The sequence below is a fragment of the Paramormyrops kingsleyae genome, chromosome 2 (assembly GCF_048594095.1).
Source record: "Paramormyrops kingsleyae isolate MSU_618 chromosome 2, PKINGS_0.4, whole genome shotgun sequence".
Taxonomy (NCBI): domain Eukaryota; kingdom Metazoa; phylum Chordata; class Actinopteri; order Osteoglossiformes; family Mormyridae; genus Paramormyrops; species Paramormyrops kingsleyae.
This window is the reverse complement of record NC_132798.1, coordinates 16,696,033-16,709,110: the sequence shown is the minus strand read 5'-3', so window position 1 is coordinate 16,709,110 and position 13,078 is coordinate 16,696,033. Positions and strand designations below refer to the sequence as shown.

The 13,078-nt window shown below is 38.7% G+C and overlaps 1 protein-coding gene across 1 annotated transcript in view; it reads left to right on the top strand.

Moving 5' to 3' along the window:
- The first annotated feature begins 12,843 nt into the window (after positions 1-12,843).
- LOC111856503 (AT-rich interactive domain-containing protein 3A-like) overlaps positions 12,844-13,078 on the top strand; it is a 44,422-nt gene continuing 44,187 nt past the window's right edge. Inside the window, exon 1 of the mRNA XM_023836504.2 lies at positions 12,844-12,985. The gene's annotated coding sequence lies outside the window, so the exon portion shown is untranslated. The remainder of the gene's footprint in view (positions 12,986-13,078) is intronic.

The following is a 13,078-nucleotide window of genomic DNA, read 5'->3' as shown; positions in this document are numbered from 1 at the left end:
TGGAATACCATACTGCCATACGCTACTGTAGGTGGCGTATTGTTGCTTAACATTTCGTGCTTGTTATTTGAGAAGCTGAATGATTGGGACGCACAGAAAACATCTTTGTTAATTGATGGTTTCTGCGATCCGCGTATGAAGAAACGCCCCATGTTTTCTGTTTGTAACTGATGCGATACCATGAAAAACGTATTATCATATTACTCGGTACTGACTGGACGGGGTCGCTAACATAAATAAATGTTGAAAAACAGTTAAGAAGGCCAGCCTGTATTTATTCTGGCTCATTAACGTAACGGAGGGAAAATGACTCACCCAGCAACTTCTACAGACAAGTAACAATGTCTTATTCATGTTAGTTTTAAAGGACTGCTTAGTTTGCGGCTGGTATAATTTACGTATATGTGCGTGAGCTAGCATGCTGCCTACAGTTAAAACCATTAATTTGCCAGACGTCATAAGCATCCATTTTTGTCCAATCTCTTAGACAGATCTTTTCTCTGTGTTTTTGTTTATTTCTGCGTATATCAAATTCCTAATGATACCAACTGGGGTAATTTTACATTGCTAAAGTCAGACGTGAGACATGAGGCAAGTGAGTTGCATTTCCATTATTATTAAAATTAATTTTTATTCGTAGGTACAGACAGAAGTTTGTTTTGTTATTGCCTGTAAATATTTGTGTGTATTGCACCACTCTCCATTGGCTAAAGGTCTGATGAATTTGTGTATTTATATAATTCTTTTTTCACAAAACAGGTTGTTTTTTTGTTAATCCAATAAAATGGGCTGGTTTATGGATACTGCTCTTTTAAATCTATTAAAGTGTTCACGTAATTGGAGCCATCTGTCAGGTTCATCGAGAGTAGTGTGTTTCACATTAATGCTCCTTATACTAATTTAATGTCTCCTGCCCGTGGTTTGCAACGTCATGCTATCCAGCAGACGGATTAGTATCAGTCAGCAGCTCCTGTTCCTTCACCCGAGGGAGTTTGAGGCCTGACTCCCCCCCCCCCCCCCCAAAACAAAAAAACAAAAAAACAAAATCACAGTAACCTCGATAAGACAATATATGTTTTGTAGCAGCCTGTCTTTGTAATGATCCCTCAGAACCACGGTGTGACATGCGGACAGCCAGTGGCAGTGCCGGCTTTTCAGTAGTATGCTGACATTGATAGGCTGTGATGCTGTTACATGTTTTAGCAAAATATGTGTATGTGGATCAAAATCATATGCAAGAGAGTAAGTAAACATCTTAGATCTTGGAAAAGTAACAAATCAGAGATTGGAAGGGTGAGTAGGGGATTGTAGTCTTCTCAAAACCAAGCTGTTCGTTGACATTATATGTCAAAGTGTTTTTCATTTCATGTGGCAATGTTGACTTAAACCCTCCAGGAATATAGGGAAATATTTGGAATTCATGTTTCGAAACAAATTTTTGGCTATTGCTGACGAAAGGCACATACCCCCCCCCCCCCCCCCCGTAAATGTTGCTCAACATCAATTAAAGTTCTCATGAGAAACAGCTATGGTATCTCCATGTCTCTGACACACTTCAAATTATTCACTAGTCACAAGTGCTGAATTACTTATTTAAGTTTGCAGTTGGCTTACTTATACATTGAGTCCAAACAAACGTAGCTACAATGTGACAAGTGTTACTGGATTCAGTCTGTAAGAGAACTGGAGGGGCTTTAAAGGTCCTAGAAAATTTTATCAGGCACTGGTGAGAGGCAAGAATGGTTAATTCTTTATGCTCACGGACATTCAGGGGTTTAAATACTTTGGGTCACAAACGATTTGATTGCTCGCTTGTTGGCTTTTTACATTCAGATATTGAAATCATTCTCATCTGCAGTTGATTTTCTCTGGGATGCTGTGATAATCAGACAGGGATTAGACTCAAGGAAAGCAGGGATTATCCTCAAAGGTGGGCACCGCCTGAAGCACAGACTGATCACACTGCTGCTGTCAGGCAGGCGGCACTGTAACATTATGGCCTGAAGCACAGACTGTTCACACTGCTGCTGTCAGGCAGGTGGCACTGTAACATTATGGCCTGAAGCACAGACTGATCACACTGCTGCTGTCAGGCAGGCGGCACTGTAACATTATGGCCTGAAGCACAGACTGATCACACTGCTGCTGTCAGGCAGGTGGCACTGTAACATTATGGCCTGAAGCACAGACTGATCACACTGCTGCTGTCAGGCAGGTGGCACTGTAACATTATGGCCTGAAGCACAGACTGATCACACTGCTGCTGTCAGGCAGGTGGCACTGTAACATTATGGCCTGAAGCACAGACTGATCACACTGCTGCTGTCAGGCAGGCAGCACTGTAACATTATGGCCTGAAGTAGCAGCCTTCTACCAAAGCATCAGAATGATTAATAAACCTACTCACTTCATATTACTATATTATCCTCCATTTTATTTATTGTATTTATTTGTCTGTAAAGTTCCACACTATTTTTTGTCACTGTGTTGTATATTTTCTCTTTTGTACTTTTCCTTTCGCACTGCTACACACAGGTGTTTCACTCACCTGCATTCTGCAACAGGTCAAGTGACGTGACAAATAACAGACTGATTTGAGGTGCCATGACACCACAAGGGTGTTAACCTCCTCAGATATCCACATATAACTTACACACACCTGTGAAAGACTGTGTGTAGTAGCGTATGTCAGGTGGGTACTGACTGCGTAACAAATTGTGAAAGTACAGAATCTATACTCAACGGACTTGCAATGAGTTCACTAATATAAGCAAACCACTGAAAATGCTTAATAAAGATATTCATCTGGCCTGCACATTTTCTGCAATTTCATTAAGTTAAGTTAATACGTCAGACCTAAAAACAAAAAAAAACCCTGTGTTTATCTGAAGGTAAATAAGAAACTTTATTGGTGTGTGTGTTCTGGGGTTTACTGTGAAGCAAATGAGTCACTCAGTGATGAATGGTGAGAGGAAAAGGAATAAAAGTAATTGAAAATTTAATTACGTCTCCCATTAAAAACTGCATAACTTCTGCAAACACAAACATCTCGGCCAATTGTTTCATGGAAAATTGATACTGATGAGCTGTTTACACTGAACACTTAACTTCTCACAACGAGCAGCAAGCTGATTTTTCAGACAATTTGCTTTATTTAAATGACAATGCCTTACCCAATTTAATGATTGCATCATTTCGCAGTTTCCTCATGCAACATATCTGAATGCTATTACTTTGAGACGGGTTTCATCAAAATAATACATTTTTTTTTCTAAATCGTGAAATCACACTTGTTTGTTAGTGACACCTAGCGGTGACTTAATTTCGCAGCTGTCCAATTCATATACCACCTTCACATTCGCGAATTTGACATTCGCGGTTTCGGTTATTTGGTTATAGAAAGCTGGCTGTGGAAAATTATGTGTTTTAACTGTAGGCCAACACCTCTGAAACTACCGGAGTATTTTGCAAAACTGCATTTAATGCTGCTGAAAACATACAGTAGTTATATATTACCCAGGACACAGCCAGTTAATTAGTCTGCTTGCTTGAAATAAGCATCCAACTACCTGATTACCAGTGTTACAGACACAAAAGACCATCTTTTTAGACAACACTCAGCATATTAGGCTACCAAGAGTTACAGTCATATCTCCTAATTTCTCCTGGGTTTTTATTGTAGTTTGCCACAATAGTGCTGCCATGTCACATTAACAAAATTAATTATGAATTCAACAGTTTTTTGTTTCTTTATTTTATGGATGAGTGACAAAAGTGTTCAAAAATGAGAGTGCTGAGTGGTATGCGACAAGAATACTGGGTTAAAGTTTTACATGCTGAAATCTGCCTAAAATGATATTTAGCCTTACCGTCCTGCGGGGCTTTGGGGAGGCCTGAGCAGCCGATTATGTTAGTTTGTCATCTTTCGAAAAAGGCGTATGACTGCACATGGAAACCAGCTCCGGCGGCTATTAAAAAATGAGTCTTTTCACAACAAGCGCACTGCGATGCACCATTGACCCACTGCACGCACTGCGATGCACCATTGACCCACTGCACTGGAAATGAACACTCCGGTTTCCTGGAAATACGGAAACAATGAAGAATGTGCGTGTTAGCCTGTAGGCCTAGGTTGCGTTATGTTTTACATAAACCCTTAGCTATAACATGAGAAGCTATATGATTGTGTGAACACATTTTCGTTTCCACATACACAAAGATGTGCAAATCTCTGACACCGATATGTGTAAACACATTAGTGAGTATTGTATAAGAAATAAAACAATTTTTCCACAAGTGACAAATATTGATATGTTGCATATTTGGTGGATATTTTTATGCATGTACTGCCATGTAATGGCTAAGATTTAAAATGACCAGATCAGTAAATATACCAGCTTAGTCTTCTGAATAAAATGTTGTACGTGCTATTTATTGATAGACGTTAAGAAGAATGCACCATGATGACATAACGTTATCAAGGTCTGTTGACCCAGGTCTCATCCCGCTGAACCAGGGTTCCCCAGAACAGGAGACCGGAGAGACTTTTCTGCAGGGAAATGCTTAATTGCTGTCAGACACACACCGTTTACTGCGGCCTGACACGCAAGCGATCACTGGTCAGTCTCCCACGCTGATCAGCCAGACGCCTGGTCGAGCTCATCTGCTCCTTTGCGTGCTTCGGAGGACACCTGCAACAGAGCTCTGCACGTCTGCCCTATATATCACAAATTACACGCAGAAAAAGGGAGAACTCGCCGTGATCGTGCATGACTGTAATGTATGATCAGTGCATGAGCGCTGAAATAAGGGGCATTTGTGTTTATGATGCATTTTACAAAAATCCATTTTGGTTTATTGAAATGTATTAGTGTAATCTCTACAAAAGTAACTATGGTACTGTTACATGTTATCAAAGTTACACAGATCCTGCTACATGTGTGCTTGTGTGTTTTTGACACCCTGTGGGCCAGTCAGCCCATTTTCAGGGAAACACCTTCCCACAGCCAGCAAATCTACACCTATTTTGCATTTGCTGCAAGAATAATTAACAGGGGAGAAAGTCCTGTGATTTGATTTTATTCTAGACTGACCAATTTCAAACTTGAATACAATGATAGGCCTATGTACTTATGCATTTTCATAGTTATGAAGTCTCATGGTTTTTAGTCAATTTAGTCATGTGACAGCTCACTTTTTCATTGAATTTTACAGTTTTTGTATCACCCACATTGTTTCATTGGAGCTAGGATGACATGTATGCATTTTATAAATGCATGTGTTTGAAATATGAAATATATAATACATACTTACAGTTTGTAGATGTTTGAGAATTTATTTGCAAGATTGTATTGACTTGTATGTATACTGTCATACACCAGGTTTAAATATAATTTGCAAGATATTAGTTCCTTGCATTAAAAGGATAAACATTAAGCGTGCTTTTTAAATGTAGGGCCTGCAGAAGATGGAGCCGGTGGACAGGAGATCTGTTAAAAGGTAACAGTCCCAATTTTAAATTTTAACATATGTTACAAATATATACTGGTAACGAAGCAGTTTCCACTTTTCACTGTAACCAGTAACATGAGCGTCATTAGGTCCAATCACTCAGGCTATAGCCCTGAGTATTTTAGGCATGTGTATTTTATCCTTGAGTATTTTAGCCCTATGCCAGTCTTCCTTCAGAAAAAAAAGGCCCAGATAAACTCGAGTTAGCCCCTGATCTTTTCAATAGCTAGAAACTCCCCTGACCTGTCATATTACACTTTGACAGAAAAAAATAAAAAAGATAAATTGAAGAGCTTAATTCTACTTGAAATTAAACGATATGTTTTAAACCATGTCTCTGTGCTAATGCTGGACATCGGGTGTTGAAAACAAAGGGTGGGCATCAAGCAAATGTTTCCTAAAATAACATAAATTATACAAAAAGTCACTGAATAAAAAAGTAACAACATCCACGATATCACCTGCCAGAAAATGGAGTAAAGGTGAAGGAAACATTCAAAAGACACATTTAAAAGCTGACTTTGTCTCTGCGGGTAGTTTACATTTCATGTAATGCATTATCCAGAACAGACATTACCGATTGTATAACACAAGGTCATCCTTTTTTTTTTTTTTAAAGAAAAACAAGATTTAATCATCATCAAGTCCTTGAAAACAGAAGCGACATGTTGTCATTAAATGTTAAACTAAATCATCAGAACCCACTTTAGGTCACTGGAATTATTTATTGAAATAATAATAATACATTCTTGTAGTATTAGGTTTTCTATCTTCTCTTTGTTTAATCATGGTTCTGAGAAATTGCAGATGTTTAAAAGTAAGTGCTAAAAGTAAGATATCTTTGTCATACGTGTGGCTTCCCAGTGAGGTGAGGACACTAGCTCTTCCAGTCAACATTAATCATACATGAGGTCTTTTGGTGAGTCTCAAGAGCAGCTTAGCAATACACATGTTACATTGGCCAACTTTAGGTTGTGTTCTGTCAGCTAGCAACATTTGTTGAATTGGTTTAATTCCCTGTTTTTTTTTTTTTTAGAAAGCTTAAGTTTGCGAAAGTATACAGTAGTTTGCAAATTTGTGACTGGTGACTTTCCCCGGAACCCTGTTTCTATAGAACATTACAGTAGTTTGTGGAGGCTTTGTGAGTGTGTCAGATAATGTACATTTGTGAGTATTAATATTAATGAAAAATTCAGCTCACAAGACACCAACATGCAGCGTGTTTGACAAACCAGGACTGGAACCAGACAGACCTGTAGTGTGGCATCATGTGACAATGTGATAACAGTGAAATACTAGAATTTCCATGTATATTCAAAATGGTGCATTACCTGGAACCCCTTTTTGCTTATAGAACCATTTAGCACTTTAACAGAACAGCTTGATTGTTTTTTTTCTTGTACCCATTGCCAAATGATGTTCTTCCTTTTCTCACACTGACTTCAATGATTTTGCTACAGTTGAGCTGTTTCGTTTTATTCTTCATATCTGTCATGTGTCTACAGTACCCCTTCTATTTGCCGCTCCATGTGATGCAGTTCCCTATGTCACAGAAGTGGTGTTTATATTTGGGGAAAGTGTTTCCCAATCCAGTCCTTGGGGACCAGCAATCGGTCCATGTTTTTATTCCCTCCCAGTTCACTGCCAGACACTTTATGATTGCTAAGCAGGACAGTCCATTTTGACTGGCTGTTTAATGGGCAGGATTGACTGCCAGAATACAGCACATCTAAGGATGTGACCCATCTAATGCACTGTTACCTCACCTGCCAATTGCATGTAAAGAGCTGTGGGCTCAGTTTTGCTGATGATCATTTGTTATTACTGCAATTATACTGCAACCGATGTGTCAGCTTGTTTTCTTTACCAAGCAAAATCATTTGGAATAATGACCCCATAGAATACTGAACTGAGTACTGCATAGGGTACTGAACTGAGTACTGCATAGGGTACTGAACTGAGTACTGCATAGGGTACTGAACTGAGTACTGCATAGGGTACTGAACTGAGTACTGCATAGGGTACTGAACTGAGTACTGCATAGAGTACTAAAATGAAATCCACCTGTTCCAAACCTGGTACAAATGATGTGCTACACACTTCCTGATGTTTTTCTTTCCTTTGTGATCTGGAGATTGCAAAAAACTACATAATTGGAGTCATAAAAGTAATTATGTCATGTTACACAATAACATAAAGGGCTTGAACTTGAACTGCAGGATTTGTGTGGTGTCCATGTGGAAAATTCCAGGTGCTGGTCATATCTATTCCTCAGGATAATCCACTTGAAACAGCTGGGCTTTCTGGTGGGTGGCTCCTTCATGAGGCATTCCGCATCGGAATGCCAAGGACGTAGCCTTATTCCCATCCTTCCATATTCCAGGGAATGTCCACTAACATGTGAGAATGAAGCACCAAAGATCTAATGGAAACCTCATCAACAACTCAAGGTTGTGAGCCCTGCAATATGCTTTCAGGCCTTCGCCTTTGCATTTTGGTCCTTTGGCAAACTTGTGAGCTGTGCTCTTCACAGGCCAAGCTTGGCTACCCCCTGTGAAGCAGGAATAATAGTACCTGCACACTGATGACAGCACAGATTACATAATAGCAGACTGCTTGGTGTAGATTTCCAACATGGAGGTTTTGTGTAGAGTCTGGTTTTGCAACATAAATGTACTGTTGAGGGTGGAAGACGATCTGGTCACTTTGCAAGCTGGAGAACTACATGGAATGGTTTGGGACAAGCTGGTTTAGATACGCACCAAAAACACCACTAATTTGGCTATTCTTATATTTAATACACTGCCCGGCCAAAAAAAAAGTCGCCATTTGAATTTTTTGTGGGACCACCTTTAGCTTTCTTTATGCCGCACATTTTACTTGGCATTGTTTCCACAAGCTTATGCAACATCTCACCCTTTATTTTCATCCATATTTGCATTCATTTCTCACCGAGATCCTGTATTGACAAGTGAGTTGAACCACTCCATAAAGCCTCCTTCAGCACATCCCAAAGACCTTCAATGGGGTTAAGGTCACAACTCTGTGGTGACCAAGTCACGCGTGAAAATGATTCCTCATGCTCCCTGAACCACTCTTTGACAATTCAAACCCAATGAATCTTGGCGTTCTTGTCCTGGAATATGCCCATGCCAACAGGGAATAAAAAAATCCATTGATGATGGATGGAGGTGTAACCTGGCCATTCATTAGATTCAGGTAATCCGCTGACTTTACTTTATTGCTGCATAACGTTGCTGAGCTGTAATAATGATCCAGTCATTGGCTCTTGAGTATTTGCTGATATAAATTCAAATGGACTTTTTTTTTTTTGGCCGGGCAGTGTATATTTCACAGCACTTTGATAAAATGACTTTAAATATACACTGTCAGAAAAAAAGTACTGTTGAGGGAACCACTTGCTGTATTTTGTGACCCCACTAGATGGTGTTACTTGTTAAAAAAATAAAAAGTCTCAAAGCATGCCCCTAAGCTAGCCAACAGCACCATCTAGTGCTGTAAAAAATACAGCAAATGGTTCATTAGGTTTCATTTGGACATCACTACTGCCAGTACTTAGCTGTAAATAAATGTACCTTTTCGGGTGTAAAAATTGATTCTGAGTAGAGCTGGTCAATTAATCGAAAATGAATCAAAACTGACATTCAGGACCACTAATCGACATGATCTTGCCTATGTCAGTTACATTGGTTTTTAAAAGAATTCTTTTAATACTTAAAAAAAAAAGGATTAACAGAATTTTAAAAAAATATATATGTTAATGCTTTCCTCAGTGTGTGTTCATGCACTGTCCCCTTAAAAACATAATACCTGTGTGCTGTCATGTGACTCCCCCTGGGTCTGCAACATGGAAGCAGCATGTAGGCGAACGCAAACACCAAGCAACTGGTAGAGCTTGTACCAAAGACAAATGGAGTGTCCGTTATTTAGACACATTGCGGCTTTAGTGAAGTGGACATGGAACAAAAATAGGTCAAATGTACACACTGTGGATAGTTTCAGCAACCAAAGGTAATAGTACCACCAATCTATTTCAACACTAGCAATATTTAAAAATCACGGTTATAGTAATCAACCGCTTATATGGATCAAAATGCTTGGGAAAGAATTCCTGTACAAATACTGTTCAGATAATTCGCTTATAGTAATCAAGTAATCTGCTTACAGTATTAATTTTTGGGTCTTTTTCCTAAGAGGTCTGGGTGGGAAAATATTTTTTGAAATAGTTCTGCATTCCCTCGCAAAGATTTTGCAATCCCACTACACTTGCCCGCTTGTTATTTGCTGCAACGTGACGGCAAGAATAAACCTAAATACTACAGAATGTCCCGTACAGTGTGCTTTAAGGATTAAACTGTGGGGGACAAGGTACACCATGTAACTTTAATATTATGTGTTTTGACACATATTTATTAATAATTGCACTGTGTTCATTCATCACCAGTAACTTCAATGCTTAAAGCAGACTTAACTGGATGGCTCTGTATCGTTTAGGTTTATACTTATTAGTCGATTAATTCTATGTTTTGTACTTTAAATGGACACAGTACAGTTATTATTGGTAAAGGAAAAATATTGCGAAGAAGGAATATTTACGTATTTTATACATAACAATATATGGAAATTTTTTTTTATGGTAATTCCTCTTTTTTTTTTTTTTTTTTTTTTTTTTTACTTTTAGACTCATCAAAGCTTAATTGATAAACCTCAAAAACTAGCCACTGAGATCCAACGGCGAAACTACAATAGGCTATATATTTTATATACAGTACTATATTAATGTATTTTGTTTGCAAAAAAATCAAACAATTTTCTGCTTTTTAGGGAACTTGCTTTTTACATTAAAACTAAAATGTGACCTTTCTCATGTTTTCATTTTAAGCGATTTGTGCTTTGATTTTTTGTATGTATGTATAAAATAAATAACCATAAATGGTTCATTTGTGTGTTTCCTTCAGTTATTTTTAAATCATAAAGATATACCGTGTTCCATTCAAAACAATATAATAGATTTAATGGTTGAGCATATTTACAGTACAAACATTGTCAGTGAAATATGAGGGGGGGGAAAATAGTGGTTCATTGATCGTAATCGAGGCAAAATGTTCAGTTAATTGTGATATTGATTTGAGGTCATATCGCCCAGCCCTAACCCTGAGGATCATTTTTGTACCATTTGGGTACATTAATGTTATTTGTACCTTGGGGAACAAAACTGTACCAGGGCTATACGGTTTTTTCTGAGTGTACCAGCCTCTCATATATCTAAAGAATCCTTCCCTGGCTCTGGGTGTGGGGTTTGCATGTTTTCCTGTAGTGACAAAGCTTTCCACATTTTGTTTGATTTTGTTTTTGAGAGTGTGCCTTGTAATGGAAGGGAATTCACTTCAGGATGCATAAATTCATTTTCTCACACTGGGATTTTTTTCATGTAATTCATTAACTTGTCAGGCAAGGCCAATGGACAATTATCATTGATGGGGCACCTTCTACAAACTGCTGACCATACGGGTAATAGGAACCATAACGGTCCACTTCATCTACACGTTTACAGATTTGGCTGGTGTTTGGCTCCAACATCCAGAAGCCAGCCTGAGGTTCATACGAGGCTTAATTCAAACCTTACGCTGGGTTTCCTCAGCGTCTACTGGTTTTACATCTCAGTCCTATAGTGTTAGATGTCTGCTTTTCTTTTATGTGTTATTTGTTTTATGTATTTTCAAAGGTGTTTTTAGTTTATACGTTCTACGTGAACAAACAAATTGGTCTACTGCACCATTGTGCTATGAGTACCATCTGGTATCTTTATTTATCATGTTAGACATTAAATATCCAGCCTCCAATCATTTTCTATACCCGTTTCCAGAGGTCCGGAGCCTATCCCAGAAGCTACGGGCACAAGGCAGGGAATAACCTAGGATAGAACACCAACCTATCACAGGCATTAGATATCATGTTAATCTATTATAAAATGACGTGCCATTTGACTGCCAGACAGACGCAAGTCATGATTAATCGCTGGCCTTGATCAGGCGATAAGTTCCAGACCTCTTGGTGACGTCATGGTGCTGCATTTGATTAAATTCCCTTCGATGTCTGCCTGTGGCACCATCAAGGACTTCACGAGCTATTAATCAGTGACGGGACAGAGCAGACAAATGGTCTCAAAAACAAATGAGCTGCACAATGTTGAATTCTTGGATTGTCGTAATTAATGCATTTACATTATGTATTGTCGTTTTTACATTAGTTTTTGTGTTTAGATCAAATATATTGCTACTTTGAAAATCTCTGTATTTGAAGGATTTGGTTGACTGATTGCTTCATGTCAGCTTCACCTTTATATATTAAATGCGTCCATCTATTTATCAGGGTCTGGAGCTTGTCCCGGGCAGCATAGGGCACAGAGCAGGGGTACACACTAAACACGATATGTCAGTCCATCATATATACAGTAAATAGAAATTTTCAGTACCAGGCGAATTTTCCTAATATCATACTTAGATATCACGTATAGAACGCACGTGGATGTCATTACCACAATGCAAGCTGTTCACAAGTCTTTTATTTTTCTGTTGTGAATCTGTATTTACGTACACTAGATGGCGATCATTTTTGGAGCAACCCGTTCTAAACCTAACTGAGAAGTATTTTGTACCTGTTGTATTTCACAGGCACATTTAAACATCACAAATAAGTAATCTTCACACATTGTACATATTTTTATTTTTATAATAGGGACAAAGCCAGGTGTTTATGGTAAAACTTGTGGTTAATATTGTTACATGTTTGTTTATAGCCTTTTCCCCTCTTAAGGTAGGCTACTACAAATATGACTGCACATATTCTGTAGTAGTGGCTTCATATATGTTGCATTTGTTATCTCATTCCTTCGCGTATAGTATTAATATGCATATCCAAACTTAACCTGTCCAACTTAAATCCTTCCAAACAAATCTTAACACAACTGTTTTTTCTTTTTAAATCAAACAAGCGCGTATGCTGTAGACAAGTGGAACAGGTGTTATGCCGAAAAAGGCATCCCTGCCGTAGAATGCATGCCTGTCTCTAAATGACCGATTGGTCCTAACCCCCAAAACAGCCCTAAAACCCTACCCCTAACCCCTAAAAAAACCCTGACCCCCAAAAAAACCCTTAAAAGCTCAACTCGTCGGAACACCGGCATGCATTCTAAGGCAGGGATGCCTTTTTCGGCATAACACCGGAACATACGATGCACGTGTGATTACTGCTTCTGCAGTGAGTTGTTAGGGTCAGCGGCTAAAGTGGGTATTTACATCGCGGTAAAAGATTTAAAGCACATCACCAAGACCGAACCTGTTTTGCTGGTTCAGATATTGCATTCATATTTCAATAAGGAGCAGCAGGTCTCTCCAGAATCTTCAGTCTTTAGGCGGCTGAACGAGGATTTTCTTCAGTGCTCAAACAACAGGTGGGCATTAAAAAGGTTAATCTGATTAACTTGTTAGGTATTTAAGATTGGTGCTTACACGATGTACCGTTTAGGCTTCTGTGATGTTTGCTC